Source organism: Amblyomma maculatum, chromosome 6, assembly GCF_055883805.1.
Source record: "Amblyomma maculatum isolate TAMU_Amacu chromosome 6, ASM5588380v1, whole genome shotgun sequence".
Lineage (NCBI taxonomy): Eukaryota > Metazoa > Arthropoda > Arachnida > Ixodida > Ixodidae > Amblyomma > Amblyomma maculatum.
Window position 1 is genome coordinate 126026493 of NC_139349.1, and position 16123 is coordinate 126042615.

Consider the following 16123-nt stretch of genomic DNA (forward strand, 5'->3'; position numbering starts at 1 on the left):
TCAGTATGGTGGTTCAGGAAGCTGAAAATGCAGGAACGTCTCAGCCGACGCTGTTCGATGTTAGCTCTAGGCGACGTGCGAAAGACAATGAAACGAATGGAGTGATTCACGATTTCCTTCGGGCTCTGGCGTACAGTGCAATCACCATGCTCCAGGCGGACGGACCTCTGGGAGATTGGGGGACCTCTGCTGAAAGGCCGCTAAACCTGTGCTGACAGGGCAACGACTTCGGATTAAATACCTGAAAGAAGCTTTTGAGAAGGACATGGCAAAAATCTGCGATGATATGCAAGCCGTTAAAGTGAGGGTTATCATTGGGGCATCCCTTCACATCACCAGAGTGCCTACCGTTACCAGTCTCCTGTGCTACTGTAATAAAATTTGGAGGACGCTTAAGCTTCACCTTCAAGAGTGGAACGCAATAGCGTTATTGCACCTCGTTCGCACCGCCCACTCATTCGCTCGGTATGCTCTTGAGTGATCTAAAGAAAGGAAAGACGCTTGATTCTACAACCCGTGAGGGTGCATGGCGAAACGTCAGGGGCGAGTGGCGCGCCACGTGTCGGGGCAGCCCCGCACATTGCGAGGAGGGGTTCTTCTGTGTTTGCCGCAAGATGGCTTTGCATGTGCGCAAAGCGCAGAAGAAATGTAGCGGAAACGTACTTCGCTACTCGTGTAACTGCGACTTCTGTAAGTAACATGCTCATAATTACCGATATACACCGCAGTATAACGTTCTACGGCACGTTTCTAAGGCAACACCGCATTCACCAGAAGCGCTTTTGTACCGCTTTCAAGCATCGAACTCGTGGCTGAGTGGTAAAAGGCGAAAGACTATTTCGATTATTGAGGAGGGACCAGAGCGTTACTGAAAAAGTTTTAACCTGCCGTGTCATGCGAAAGTGTGCTGGCACGTTTTATTGTTCATCGTCTTGTTTTGAATGTCCAAGTCGGCAATAAAGAAAAAAAAAAAACTTGTGGCTGAGTGGTAGTGTCTCCGTCTCACACTCCGGAGACCCTGGTTCGATTCCCACCCAGCCCGTCTTGGAAGTTGCTTTTTATTTACGTAGTGCATGCCGGGATTGATCGCTCACGGCCAACACCGCCGACGACACCGGCTTTTCTGCGACACGAGCTCCTTAACGCTACCGCGTTAAAATGCAAAAACGAAGCAAGTTGGTTTGGTTGAGGTCCACAATTTAAGGATTCAAACAGCTACACAGTTGCCAGGGTGGTCTGCAAGTTTTCTTGACTGTAGAAAAGACGTGGAAGGATGTTGTAGCTGTGGCCACAGACTCGGCGGAGTAATTGTGAAAAATGGTACGTGAGATCAGTGAATCTGAAGCGATCCATATATTTAATGTGAAAGACTTAGCGCATTTGATTCATGTTAGCGTTGACCATGCCATTTCGTCACCTTGCAGGTCTGATGTTCAATCTGTCGTGGTCAAGTTCGGAGCATTATTCAAATACTCTAATAAGCTACACCAAAAGTACATCGAGATTTGTGTCTCTAATAGCCGGTTTGGCCCCGATGCAAAGAAGCCTCCTTCTCTAGTTCCGAAAAGAAGCAAATATTCTAGAAAGGCGCAATAGTATGCTTACTGTTAATGCTGACCTAATGTTTCGTTGAGGTCTGTTATCAGTCTTAGCTCTTTTATTTCATTGTTTTTATCATGGCTTTTGCGACCAATAAATATGTGTACAAAAAGTTAGTTTGATTTGTTTTAGCAGTCGTATTCCCTGGTAATTTCGTCGTTACCATTAGGTACAGTCTTTCTTATCCTTGTGCACATTTCACGGTAACACCTTCTCTCTATGCCCCCATAAGCCAAGAAATGTTTTCGAATTAAAAAGGAAAGAATATGTTCTTAACGCGCATCAGGCCATATTCGTAAGCAACTAATAACAAAAAAGAAACTCATCGCACAGTGTCCGAAGAAAGTTTATATCTCAAAATTATTGCTACGAGAGATGTGTACTGGGTCCTTTTAAGCGATTGCTTATACAGCGGGTTCTGTCTAAATGCTGTTATCGTATTAGTAATAGTAGTAGTAGTCGGCACCGCGTGTCGGAAATTATGAGGGGGGGGGGGGAAGGCTTCCTAAAACAATACATCATGGTCGTTTGGATTGGTAATGGTTGGTGTGTGATTTTGGTGACAGTTTAATGAAATCATTGTAATTATTTGATGAAATAAAGAAATAACTAATATAAAATTGGGAAAATAAACACTAGAAAAAAGGGGGTCCGAAGGTGCGCAGGCTGCTAATTAAAGAGTCAATGCTTGATGATAATAATTATTAATATTTTGAGCGTGTAATTAATGAATTCATTTAAATAACTGGACAGCATTGATAAAAATAGAGAAATGAAGAAGAACTCACAAAATGAAGAACCAGTGCTTGATGATGCTAATAAGAACAGTAGGAGAAATTATCAATATATTCATAGAAACCATTGAAAACTAATGAAAAATTTAAGAATGAAAAACCAACACTTGGCGACATTAAAGTATAAAATTTGTGTGTTTGCTTGATCAGCTAACTATTCTAAACAGTTAAAGTATTGAAAATAGGAGGAACGTTTTACACGCTGTTAGAATGCTCAGAATCAAAAGAAATTGCTGGATGAGGCTAATTATAAAACATTACGTTTGTAGTTCATCACATTTGAAATAATTTACAATAATAAAAAATGTTTCTAAAGGCGTGAAACGTCTCAGAATGAAACGGCAGTGTTGATCCTAAGTAAGGGTGCATGGAAAAATAAAGGAGAACATAAAACGAAGAAAAATAAAAATGAGAAACATCAGTGTGTGAAGCGCTATTACGTCATACCCAAGTGTCCTTTTAATTGGTTTCGGCGCATTTAGAGGTGACGCGTCGGTATTGAATTGTTTCTTTCACTAATTTGCGTTGTGGTGGTGTCTTCCGAAATCAAACACGTGATCTTCCATATTTGCCTTGACTTGTAAGCTTTCTATCGTGTGCCATTTAGTCCTAATATTTATATCTTTCTTCCCCTTTCGAATCTCTCAGAAAGAAAAGCGAACCGCAGTACAACCACATAGCACAGTTCACATTGTTATCTCTGTCTAGCGCCCTAATGAGCAGGTCGTACTCTCGCTTCTGCTGTATGCAGACCTAAGGGGGGGCGGGGGGGAGGCATAGAAAAACAAGAAAAAGTTTATTGTGAAAAGCCGGCTCGGATGTTACTATCACTGTCTCTTTAGGAGGGTAAGAGCTGCGAAGAGGTTGTGCTACACTTATATAGAGCCATGATGGTACTCCTGTTAATTATGTTTGCTTTAATAGCGCAATAAACTCTGAAGAATAGATGTGTAAAGTGTTAAAGTTCATAAAAAATGTTTTTGCATTTTATTTTCTTACAGTTGTAATATTTAGGTGATGTAAAGGGTGATAAAAGCGTACTTGCGATAGTTTCGTATCGTTTTATCTGCTGTCTTTAGAACTAGAGGGCGCTGGCTTTACGCAGTTTTAGAATGCGAGAAGTACCACCATGGCTGCGAACACGACTAGCAAACGAGTGGAGAGGGTTTACATAGGAGTGCCGCCGTCGCTTTCGCTGTATCTTAGTGGTACTAATTCTATGTGACTCTTAGAATAGCGAAAGGTGCGTCAGCGATGCCTCTTCGATGTAATTAGAGCACCGCTCTACAGACGTTCAATCCTGCTAAAGCGTGGTGGCCTTTGCGGAAGGTTTCCGCTTCCTGCCTAAATGGTGAGTTGGCTCACACTTCATTGGGGGAAATAGCAACAAAGCGATTAGCGTTAGGCGAAATGGAACGAGGAATAAATAAAAAAAAGAAGTTGGCGGTGGAGGTGGGAAGGACACAAACTAGTGAAAGGGGGAGCTGCGAAAGAGGAAGCAGTGTTCACCAAAAAAGGCAGCATTGGAAGGCGGGAGACATCGGCAGACCCATCGGTCCTCCCGAGCGCATGTTTGGACGCGTGAAAATGGGCGTGATGCACGCGCCCTTCGCTGGCATCGATTCTCGATGTACTTTACTCCCGGACGCTAGACCCATTTGTCAAGCCAACTTTCGTAGGGCCTAACAAAAAGCGAAGCGCGGCGCGGACCCTACACGCACCTCTGCTCCTCTGGCGTTCTCGATAGGAAGTGAACTTCCTTCCTACTATTCCCCTTTCGCCCCTATACTCCCACATTACAAACTATGTCTCAAGCAGTTGACCCTACGGTGAAGAATGGCCGACTTTGAGTGGGCGTAGTGGCGCAAACGTTTCTGCAACATCCTCCATGCTCCAGCTGACGTTTGCGCCGCGGTGGCCTCTCAACGTAGTGCGCCACTCACCTGCATTTGTCCGCAAAGCTGTTGAGTTCGTTCCCTGGCACTCCATCTCGCTAATTTGCCGATGAGTCGCCTCGTTTTTAGATTCGCCAAACGCCGTCCAGACTACGTCCACACTACGTCCAAAGTGCGATTTGTCGTAGCATCCTCTCTACCGCAGACCTCGGCAGCAGAATTTAGCGGTACGAAAGGAGTCTGATGAAAATTGTTTCTGGCCTAATGAACAAGCAGAATGAATTGCGTTTGTAAATGCCACTACGATGCATTCCACCAGGCGTGCGGTTCGTTAATCAATATGTGCTCCATTCTTGGGGGGGGGGGGGGGGGTATTTCCTGTACATTACATGCCTAGAATTTGGCCGCTGCGCGAATTCGACTTCGGCGTGTTCAGAGAGGGAAAGAGGAACTGCCTAATGGCTTGAGGAACGGTTGCAAGAAGCATTGGGTACCGGAGGTCGTGCTTCGCTAATGTTACTCATACATCGATCGCAACTAGTTTTGAGGCTGTCTAGAAAGCTCGTGGCGAACGAGTTCTCAGAAACATATTAAATCGGGTGCCATTGCGCAGAGCTTCGGATCCCCTTAGAGGTTGCTTGAATAGAAAGGGAAGAAACCTCAAGAAACCATTTCTAGCTGGCCTCCGGTGTTCAATTGTGATGCACCCGTTATAGGGCTCTTTTGGAGGTGCAGAGCAGGAGTCATACACGAAATAGGGTCAGTAACAGATTTAATCAGAGCTGGATGCCCCCGCTAACCCGATGGTCTTGAGGCTGCGTCTGGACGCCACAGCGATGATCCGGTGCTTGAGGTGGGAGATGATGGCCATATCTGCAGGCAGCGCTGATGGTGACAGTGTACACGGCGAGCTCAATAGACGCGCCGCCAGGACTAGCGAGCCGTCTTCGTATCTTCAGGCAGTCGTCCCTCGGGAGACGAAGCTGGGTTGACCAGCTTAGAGCGTCTCTCGTTCCTCTCTGGCCCACGGTCCTTCTGTTGCTTTCCTTGTCACCTCGGGTCCTTTCTTCCCGTTCCCCGAAACCCTCGCCATCCTCGCATCAGTGCACGTGTAGCTGCATAGCGTGTCGTTCAGCGACCCTTTTCGTATCCGGTTTTCGGACAAAAGGCGACACGAACAGGCAAAATTGTGGAGAGGTCTGTGGTTCGCTGAGCCCCACGCAACCCCTATCCCAAGTTCTGGCACAGGCAATGTAGCCATCACACAATGCTTCGTGAAACAGTTCCAGCAGCCGTTAAGCATTTGCTTTTTCCCTCTCCAAATACGCTAAACGAACCATGGCTGGCATGTGAAAATTGATTTCTTTTCTTTTATTTTTTTTTGTGAGTCGTTGACTCGTAAAAATTCTCCCTGTTTTATTCTGCGTCTGTTGTTACTGGCGAGAAATTTGCATCGTAGGGCCGCTAAATTCATTGTTGGCTATTTTCTGAGCTTCACTGCTGGACATCGAGACATCCGCGATGCATAGATGCATATCAATTATGGTTGAAGCTAAATTAAATTGAATTGGGTTCGCTTGGAAATAGTTATAGGCCTCACCGCGCTGGTACACTCCTTAGGGCGCTCGAATGCTGTGCCGAATGATGTGAAATCGAATCCCGGCAGCGTCGACCACGTTTTGATGGAAGCGAAAACCAAGACGCCAATGTGGTCCGCGATGTCAGTGGGCGTTACAGAACTCAAACTGGCCGAAATTTCCGAAGCCCTCCACTACTGCGTCTCTCATGGCCTGATTCACTTTGGGACGTTAAAGCGCATACAGGGCAGGATTAAGAAAAATAGTATCCATGGGCTAATGCTCATGTAATCTCCCCTTCCCTTGGTGGTCCCACCTCGCTTCCATACTATTGCGATACACTCCGTTTTGTTTTAACCACACGAAACTAAAAATAATCAAGGCGTGATCATTGTGATTACTGTGAGAGGGATACATTAGTTTTGCAGCACACCGAACACAAGCGCAGCCATTAATGCTGAGACGAGGAGATAGCAATTAACGCAGTAATATTGGTTCAATGTATTAGACGAGGACAAGAGGAGGCAAGACACAGCACCTACCGCGTCGAGTCTTTCAGGGTACTTCTTCGTGGTGTTGGCTCTGACCTGTAGCAGTGTGCACTGCCACAGGAATTTCGCAGTCGTGTCAGCGGTGTTAGCCCACAGACACGTTTCATTTGTGGCGTTCGTTGAAATGCGCCTTTGTGTGATCTCAGGAAGAGGCAATCTTTTTACAGGCGAGCTTTCCTTGCGCAGGATCTTGCATACTCTTATCGTGTGCTTTCTCAACAACCATTGGCCTCCGAACAGCGCCATGATCTATAAAGGTAAAACTTTCGCTTTCAGGGAGAGAGAAAGCTTGCGAGAGTGGCAAACGGTTCCCGCGAAGATAAGAACTAAGGCGAAAGACCTGATTGAAACACGAAGATGGGCTCATTGCACTAGAAATTCATGCAAACAGGCAAAAGGTTGGGCATTTTAGTTAATATAGATGCAGTGCATAAGACAAGGACATGGTAAGACACAGACACAGCGCTGACTAGTCGTGGGCTCATTTTGGTGCGGCCTATTTGTCTCTCCTAAAGTTGGAGCAAAGAGTGATGAATTATTTGATATATGTAAGGCATAGTGATGGCGGCGGTAGAAAAATATTTCCCACCTAATCTCATCTATTGTAACAGCTACATTTTTCCGATGTTGTCCACCACCACTAAAGGACGGAGGGATCGATACGAGACCGGTAACAACACTTCTGCAAGTCCAAGCAAGTCCACATTACCTCACAAGAAAGAGATCTTCCAGAGTAGTGGGGAATTCCTGTTTTTGCAGCTCGACAAAGTCTCTCAAGAACTAAACAATCAAGCGAAGACCCCGTCTACTCCTGGTTTTTTTTTCTAGCTCTTGCTCGGAGTTCCCTTATTTATGGACTCATTTGGGGAGCCGGTTAGAATAAATCGATCCTCTGGTCATACTCTCAGAAACGAGGCTCTGGGCTGCAGACTGCGTAGTCCCCACCTTAATCCAGCGATGACCATATAACCCAAACGAAGCCAACTGTTAAGGGCTTTCTTAAACATGTTTGAAGTCGAGGCTCTCTTTTCAGCTTCAGCACAAAAACCTGCCAGATTAATGGCTATCTGTCCGTTATAACTTAAATTACATTTATAATTGCAGTGGCAATGAAGCTGTTATTATAGTAGCTCAAACAGTAACTCGGCTCAAAAAGGTGCTGGTGAACGCTCTCAACAACAGGCTACGTTGCGCAAGGAAGAAGAAAATCAAACAGCCGTCACCGTAGGTTTGTCGATTCAATGGAGGACGCGAACCTTTCAGGTAGTGTGTACATATTGCGCAGGTAGCATGTGAGCGTGTGTTTTAGCGATGTCGGTAGTTTCGATTACACCCACAATCCGAGGTCATAGTTGTCAGGGAAAAAGGGTGGCCATGGCCCTGACAGGTGGTAGCTGCAGACTGACGTACAGTCGTGAGCAAAAGTGGTGTACGAAAGCTAGCCCGTGGTACAGTTTAGCAAAACGGTATCTAAACGCCATTTGGCGATAGCCACAGGGACAGCGACAAAGACATATGCATGCTGATAAAATGAGGCATCGCCCTGATTATCTTGATCCCAGGTAGCTATTGATAGATGGCGTTGCAACGTCGTGTTCCTTAGCTTCGCCATCGGCTAAGTGTTGTATACCACTTTTGCTCACGACTGTACATGACGTAACACAATGTTCGATGGCTTAAGCGACTTAACGAGAACACATGAAATCAAAGTGCTGTAAGGAGCTGCAAACTCCGGTTGTCCATACGATGCGGAACAAAGATCAACCTTCCAGTGGCATTCTGTGCCGATCTCGACTGGCAATATATACTTATAGGCCACGCAAGCCCATCCACACAGCTGCGTTAAAGCGTCATCCTGTTACATCTGAATATATTCTCTGTAGGTTTACTTCTGATGTCTAACCACATAACTCCACGATCACTTTATCAACTCACATTGTTGAAGGCTTACATAAAAAATTTCCACCCCTATGCTTTCCTCTTTGTCAGTCGCTGTTGTCTCTCTACTTATGTTTCAGTTTCTGAAGTCGTTCTGAGAGGAATTTTAATATTTCTTTTACAAGTTGCTCCTCAGAAATGTCTGGTAAATGTAATTTATTTATTTATCGGCAATAAAAATACCTGAAATAGTTCACTTTGCCTCTGTATACATAATCAAACAATGATGGACAATTCTTGCGATGGAAAACGATTATAATTATTAGCAGGTCGATTGTCGACGCTATGTTCAGCGATTTGGGCGTATAAAAACAGTCGCATCGTTTGGAACACATCCGTCGAGCGGTTTCCTTTTTGCACTTATCCTTACTATGTTTTTTAAATTACATGGAAAAATGCTGACAACTCGACATTTTGTTGAAGCCATTCAGAAGAAAGAGTGAAGTCGCCTCGATTTTAAGGAATCATCCAATGACATGCCGATTGTACAACATATGGCAACCACATTGCAGCAATGTCTGGTATCATGGCGAAGCACCTTACAAACCCGCACAACACACCCTCTCATTTCTCCTGAATTATGCAAGATGCAATAGTAACGCCTAAAGCCCGACCTCCTTTTAAAGTTAGGCACTGGAGCTAAGTGAATGTATCAGATTTCATGTGCGAAATAAAGGGAAACTGGGGAATATGGAAATGAGTTTCTTTGTATCAGAATGTGCCACTGCTACTTCTTTTGAGAACGTAAACTGACGTAACGTAGGAAGTCAACTAGGATTTGGAGTTAAAGAATCAGCCAAGCCCTGAAAAAATACCTTCGATCCGTGTTTTGTCGTGAGGAGGCAATGAGTGCGCCATATTCGTGGCGCGATGACCATCGGCGATCAGTGCAGATTCAAAGCAATAACACGGTACATGTAGAGAAAGACATAACGCGGAAATAACGGCGTTCTCTGCCGTGTCCACTGCCTCTAACCTGCAATGGGAAGGAGCACCGCTCAGCGAAGCAAAGGCGTCTTGAGGGACGCATGGTTTTACGAGGGCAGGTCACACCCGTTCCTTTAATAACGTTTACTGCCACTGCCGACGTCAGCGCAGAAACGACCGCGAACACATCTCTTTCCGACCCACAAAGCAGCCAGTGTCAGATGGTGGCGACGTTTTGAGGTCAGTCAGATGTAAATGGCTCCTTTCATACTCGTCAGCACTGAGGTCGAAATAAAGAAAATAACCGAGCCAGAGTAAGTGCGAAGGAGAGGAAGCGAGAAAGCCCCTCTCTCTCTACGGCCTGCCCCTCATCTTAGCTTTCAACGGAATTGTGCGTCGTCGTCGCCTTCCGCCCTTCTCTAAGTAGTCGTAGCGGCGATCTTTTATTTGGATCTGGTGCCCGGCACTAATGCTGCTGCCTCGACAGCGATGCGTGGCCCTGAAAGGGGTGCTGTTGCGTTTTGTTTTCGATGACAGCAGTGTAGTCGTTCCGGTGAAAAGGATCTCTAACACTTCGGAATGGCTGAAGTGCCATTTTCGTTGTGGGCCCCGTGAGACTGCTAGATGTTAGCGAAACAATAGCGCCGTATTTTAAAGGCCTTACTTGTTCGCTACAAGGTCACCGGTTTCAAACGGGCATTAATAACGAATAAATATTGTGCACAGGACAAGAAAAATGGTTGGAGAGATTTTATTTTGTAATCGATAGTTAAACAAGGCACGTATACTAATGCAGATTTTGGAAGAGTTATATTGTAGGTGACGAAAGGAGGAATCCGACAAGAAAAGGAACAGAAAAAAATAGGTCGTCTTTATTTTACCGATCAAACCTTCTTTTTATCCGTAGTTTTCGCCAGAAAGCAGGTCTTCTATTTTTTAACACATACAGGTGTCATAGAATACGATATTATATACTGCCGATGGTACCTGTGTTATCTGCCGATATATTGACGTTCTTACAATGTTCCTTACTTAGCGCTAACGAAAAGTCAATATCTATTAGTAACATTTACATTTATGACGTTGAGGAGAACTTTTGAAACAACAACAACATGAATTTTAATTCTCCAAACTGCACTCACTATGGACACTGTTCGGAGAGCGTCTCCATGAACTATGCACCGCACTGTTCCGTAAACGCTGAGTATCTCTTACACTTGAAGGGAGCACGCGCACGAGCGACCCTCTCTCGCGCCACCCACCGACACAATCCACACAACACACGCGCACACAGCCGTACCTCGCGGTGAAGAATGGGTGATTCCAGTCTGTGTACGTCCATCCCCTGTTGTGAGTGGGATGGCCCAAATGTCGTGCCGTGAAGACCGCGGAGGCAACCACCCGGAATATTCAACATCCTCCCCGCCGAATAAACGCTAGCTCATTAATTTCTGATTTCCAACGGCTACAAAAGCACCACCTGGTAAACGGATCATGCAGGAACGCGTTCTTCCATCTCGCCCAGGAAACTTCTCCGTGATGCGACCATTTCTGCGCCTGTTGTATTTCGAATGCGCAGAGCAGGCCATCAAGTCGATCTTTTTTTCCGATCACAGTTGCGAACAAAGCGTCGCATCCAAGCTGTGACTCGCTGTAGGCGATTCAGATTGCTGAAGCGCCTAATTCCTATCACCGGAAGAGGTGCTTGGGCTGTGATTGTTACTGGGCTCAGCAGACCGAGGGGATCGAAGATTCTCGCTGTGGCCTGGATCACGAAGCGTTTAGTGTTCCTGTTGACAGTAAGAAGCTCTAGCGCCGTTTTCAGGGAATACTCCAGCTCGTTGTTTTCGCTGTCCCATTCGAGCCCCAATATTCTTGTCATGGCTGAAGTCATTGTCGCAGTGTCACCGCAAGTGTTTCCAACGCAATCAGCATCGAACCGTTGTTGTAGGAATTCGTTGTTGGAACTCTACTTTCGCAGTTTCTTTCTTGCTGGGCTCATTATTTGCTTTGCCTCCTAGTAACATTTCGTCGCCTCTTCCGCGCTGCTGACTCCGGTTATCAAATCGTCGACATACATGCAGCTGCCTAAGATTTGTGCGGAGTGAGAGAGGTCCTCAGAGACATTAGCCAGATGATGTCGTATGGTGGCAGCCAACATAAAGGGACCACTTGTGGCGTCAAAAGGCACTCTTGTCATGCGCCAGACCTCTATATCACCCTCCGATGAGCCCTCACATGACGCAGATGAATACCAGAGGAATCGCAGTGCGTCGAGGTCCTCACCTTTGACGCCAATCTGAAGGAAGGCCCTCTCGATGTCGGCGGTCAATGCAATTTTGTGGCATCGAAAATTTAGAATGAGCCGCAGCAGGTCGGGGTTTAGGTTCGGGCCGTTACTGAAGGCATCGTTAAGTGACAAGTAGCCTTGTGCTTTCGAAGATGCATCGAACACTATGCGAGCTTTGGTGGTAGAGCTCTCTGAACGGAAGACAGCACGACGAGGCATATAATACACTCGAGACGAGGTGCGGTCGATTTCGTCGGCTGGAACCATTTCAGCAAAGCCTTTATCTAGGTAGTTACGGATGGCTGCATCATGGACCATTAGCCGGCTCTTGTTGGGTCTCAGACGCCGCATCAACCAGGCCAGGCGTTCTCTTGCTACAACTTCGGTGCTGACTAGCCCTTGGTCAAGTGACTTCCGCGGGAGGCTTGCCCCGTATCGCCCATCGGTCAAAGTCAGAGAACGAGCGAAGTCTTCTCTCACCTGCTGCTCCTCGCTTCCAAGTAGGCAGCAGCTTGAGGAGATACCGAGGCTCTCCAGCTCCCAGAACGCTCAAAGTTCGTCTGAAAGGTTGGCGTTCTTGTCACAGACGCTGGTGTGCAGAACGGCAACGGTGGAACACGACACACCTGAAGCAGACAGTGATATCGGGCCTTGCAGAGTGCAGCCGAAGTCAGTCTTGAGCGCAACCAAGTCCCCTTGCACTTTCCTTACTTTTGCGTGCACAAAAGTCCAATAATAATCAGAGCCTATCAGAACTTGAAGCCTTGTGTGAAGAGGCGAGTTGGTGAGATGGTGACATCCGATAATTTCAAATGAGCCACCTGACTCATCTCAACAGCGGTTTCTGGAAGCAGCAGTTGGTCGGAGCAGATTTCTTCAATTTCGAGGGCTTCGACGCTGTGCTCCTTGTGGTCGTACTGGCTTCGTAGCCGGAGCTTCACTCGGCGTCGTTTTTTCTTTATAACGTTGGTCGAGCCGCCGGAAGGATAAATGGTAACTTCCTCTTCACCGATCACCTCAAGATTCAGTATTCGCAAGAGCTTCTCTGTTATAAACGATCGTTGACTGCCTCCGCCAAACAGGCAGCGAGCGAGGCGTTTTCTTTTCGGTCCGTCGACCCACACCTGCGCCGTCTGCAGCAGTACGGCATTTTTATTGCTGTTGCTAAGAGACGCTGTTGAGTACAACCCAGTAGCGGTCTCGCCCTCGGCGTTCGGTTCCAGTGGATCATAAATCGAGGTGATGTGTCGTCGGCCACACTTCGCGCAACGTTGTGTCCAATTCTTACATCCTTTCGTCATGTGCCCCTTCTTCGCGCATCGGTAACACCTCCCTTCCTTTCGCAGTTTTCTTTTCTTCTCATCAATTGATATCGGAGCATTGCAATCTGCCACCTCGTGCTTCTCTGAAGCGCAGAAAGGGCATCTTTCCTTGCTCAATTTGGCACCCACCTGGAGGCTGGCCGCTGAGCCCTTGCCGTAGACGCTGTTGGGACGCCGTTCACTGGCGCGGTCAGATCGCGTTTGCTGAGGAGCGTTCGTGATTCCTCCGTGTACCTTTTCCCTGCTCTACACTTCCAGACGAACTGATTGCAGAATGGCTTGGAGACTCGAGCTGTCGAGCACGTCTTTGTCTGCACTGTGGGATTTATGGTACTCAACAGCCCATTCGGCCGGCAATACCCGAAACAAAGCCGCGCACAGCATCGCACCATAGCTGTCCGATTTGACACCTAAAGCTTCAAGTCCTGCGATGTTTCACTGAACATGATCGTGGAGGCGTCGCAGCGCGTTCACGTCACTGAGAGCTCTAACCTGGGGAAGGTTTAACAGCTGCGTAAGGTGTTCTTGCACGAGCACGTCCTGACGCCCGAAACGCTCTTGGAGTGTCTTTACAGCGTAGTCGTAATTCTTCTCCGTCGCTTGGACGCCGGTCAAAGCGGCCGCCGCCTTTCCTGTCAACGCTGTCCGCAGGTACAAGAACTTTTCTATGCTGGTCAAGCCGTTATTCTCGTGGATTGCTTGCCGGAACTGTTGCCAGAACGGTTGCCAGTCGAGCTTGTTGCCGCTGAATTTCTGAAGCTCCAGCCTAGGCAACCACAGTTGTCCCGAACGGGCAGCAGGTAATCTGGACGCGGTTTCTTCTGCATTCAATGTGCTTGTTGCACCGTTAGAATTCGTTTCACTGCAACGCCGAAGCTTTGTCCGCATTCGTGTCATCAGAGCTTGGCACTGACGAACGCCTTTATATTCTTCCGCGAGGCCTTCGTCACGCACATGCGGCTCAATCAGGGCATCTAACTGTTTCAAATCTCTCGAAACAATTTCCAACTCATCTGATATTTCCGCGAGGAAGTCTCGTTGCTGGGGGCCGAAGTCATCCGCCGTCGTTAGTCGCTCAAGCTCCTCGTTGAGTCGCTTCAGTTCGGCGCGCGTAACTTCTCTCTTTGTTTGGAGACGCTCCTTCGCTGTCGTCCGTTGCAGTTGGAACGCTGGTTTCAAGTTGCCGTTGTTTTTCGCGAATATCCCGGGTTTCGGCACCAAAAATATATGACGTTAAGGAGAACTTTTGAAACAACAACAACATGAATTTTAATTCTCCAAACTGCACTCACTATGGACACTGTTCGGAGAGCGTCTCTATGAACTATGCACCGCACTGTTCCGTAAACGCTGAGTATCTCTTACACTTGAAGGGAGCACGCGCACGAGCGACCCTCTCTCGCGCCACCCACCGACACACTCCACACAACACACGCGCACACAGCCGTACCTCGCGGTGAAGAATGGGTGATTCCAGTCTGTGTACGTCCATCCCCTGTTGTGAGTGGGATGGCCCAAATGTCGTGCCGTGAAGACCGCGGAGGCAACCACCCGGAATATTCAACAACATTGGAATAAGTCAGCTGCTTAGTATACTTATTTAATGAAATTAGAGTTCGATTGCAAAAAGTATTTTTAATCTAGAGTACGCACTCTACACGTTTTTTACTGAAATTTCAATTAGAAATTAATGCATTACCATGCATATTAAAATTACCCAAACACTCAGCATGTATTCGGATCCTCAGCTGACGACGGCGTTGTGACGACTGGAAACATTAGCAGCCAGCTCTTATGATATATCATGACACAGATCTGGAAACTCCAAACACGTTCTGAGCTAAGCTTGCTTGCCAGCGGTGCACATGATTGTGGGGCGGGGGGGGGGGTAGGGGGGAAGGGTCTAATATGGATTTGGTTTGTTGCTTTGTGTGTGATAGCTCAGGTATGACACTGACGATTTCAGCTTTAGCGTGGGAAAGTTGTAAGTTAATTTTTTCCTTAACCTTTCTGTGCTTCTTTGTTTCGTCCTTCGCCAGAAAGAATGCGCTTCGCGCGGATTAGTCAGATACCACACGCACACACACACGCGCGCGCGCTCGCACACACACACACACACACACACACACACACACACACACACACACACACACACACACACACACACACACACACACACACACACACACACACACACACACACACACACACACACACACACACACACACACACACACACACACACACACACACACACACACACACACACACACACACACACACACACACACACACACACACACACACACACACACACACACACACACACACACACACACACACACACACACACACACACACACACACACACACACACACACGCACGCACGAACGCACACACACACACACGCACACACACACACACACACACGCACACACACACACACACACACGCACACACACATGCGCGCGCGCACGCGTGCGCTCGAAATTTCTATTTTACTACTTCAGAATTTAAGTTCTATCCTGACGTCCATCCCTAAATTTTAAAAAATCAAGATCCTTTCGTTACGGCCTCTGTCATCGAAAATACTGAGCTTTAGAAGTGCATCGCGGCTTCCATACGATACAATATCGTAGCATACCATGCCACACCATACCATATCATACAATACCATACCATACCATACGATACCATACCATACTATACCATACCATACTAGATCATACCATACCATACTATACTATGCACTGCCATGCCATATCAAAGCATACCATACCATACACTCCCATAACACATTATACCACGCCATATCATACCATATCGTACCATACACTACCATACTACGCCGCATCATACTGTATCATACCTTCTTTTATCACTGCCTGTACCATACCATAACATACCGCAACATGCCATACCTACTGTCCTATAACACATCATGTCATACCTTACCATACCACACAACACCTTGTCATACCATAACATATCATGTGATGTCGTATTATATCAAACCATGCCATACCTCTGCATGCCCTACCATACCACACCATAGCGCGGCTTAGTTTTATTCTTGTAAACGCTTTTATTCTTTAGTCAGAATTTCAACACCATTGCACTGCCTGAAAGAACGCGGCCTGCACTAGACCATCTAAGGAATTTTCCTTCGTTAGTGCTAGGAGGTGTAACACTGAATGGCTTCTAGCCTTACTTAGCAAAGCCGCATTAT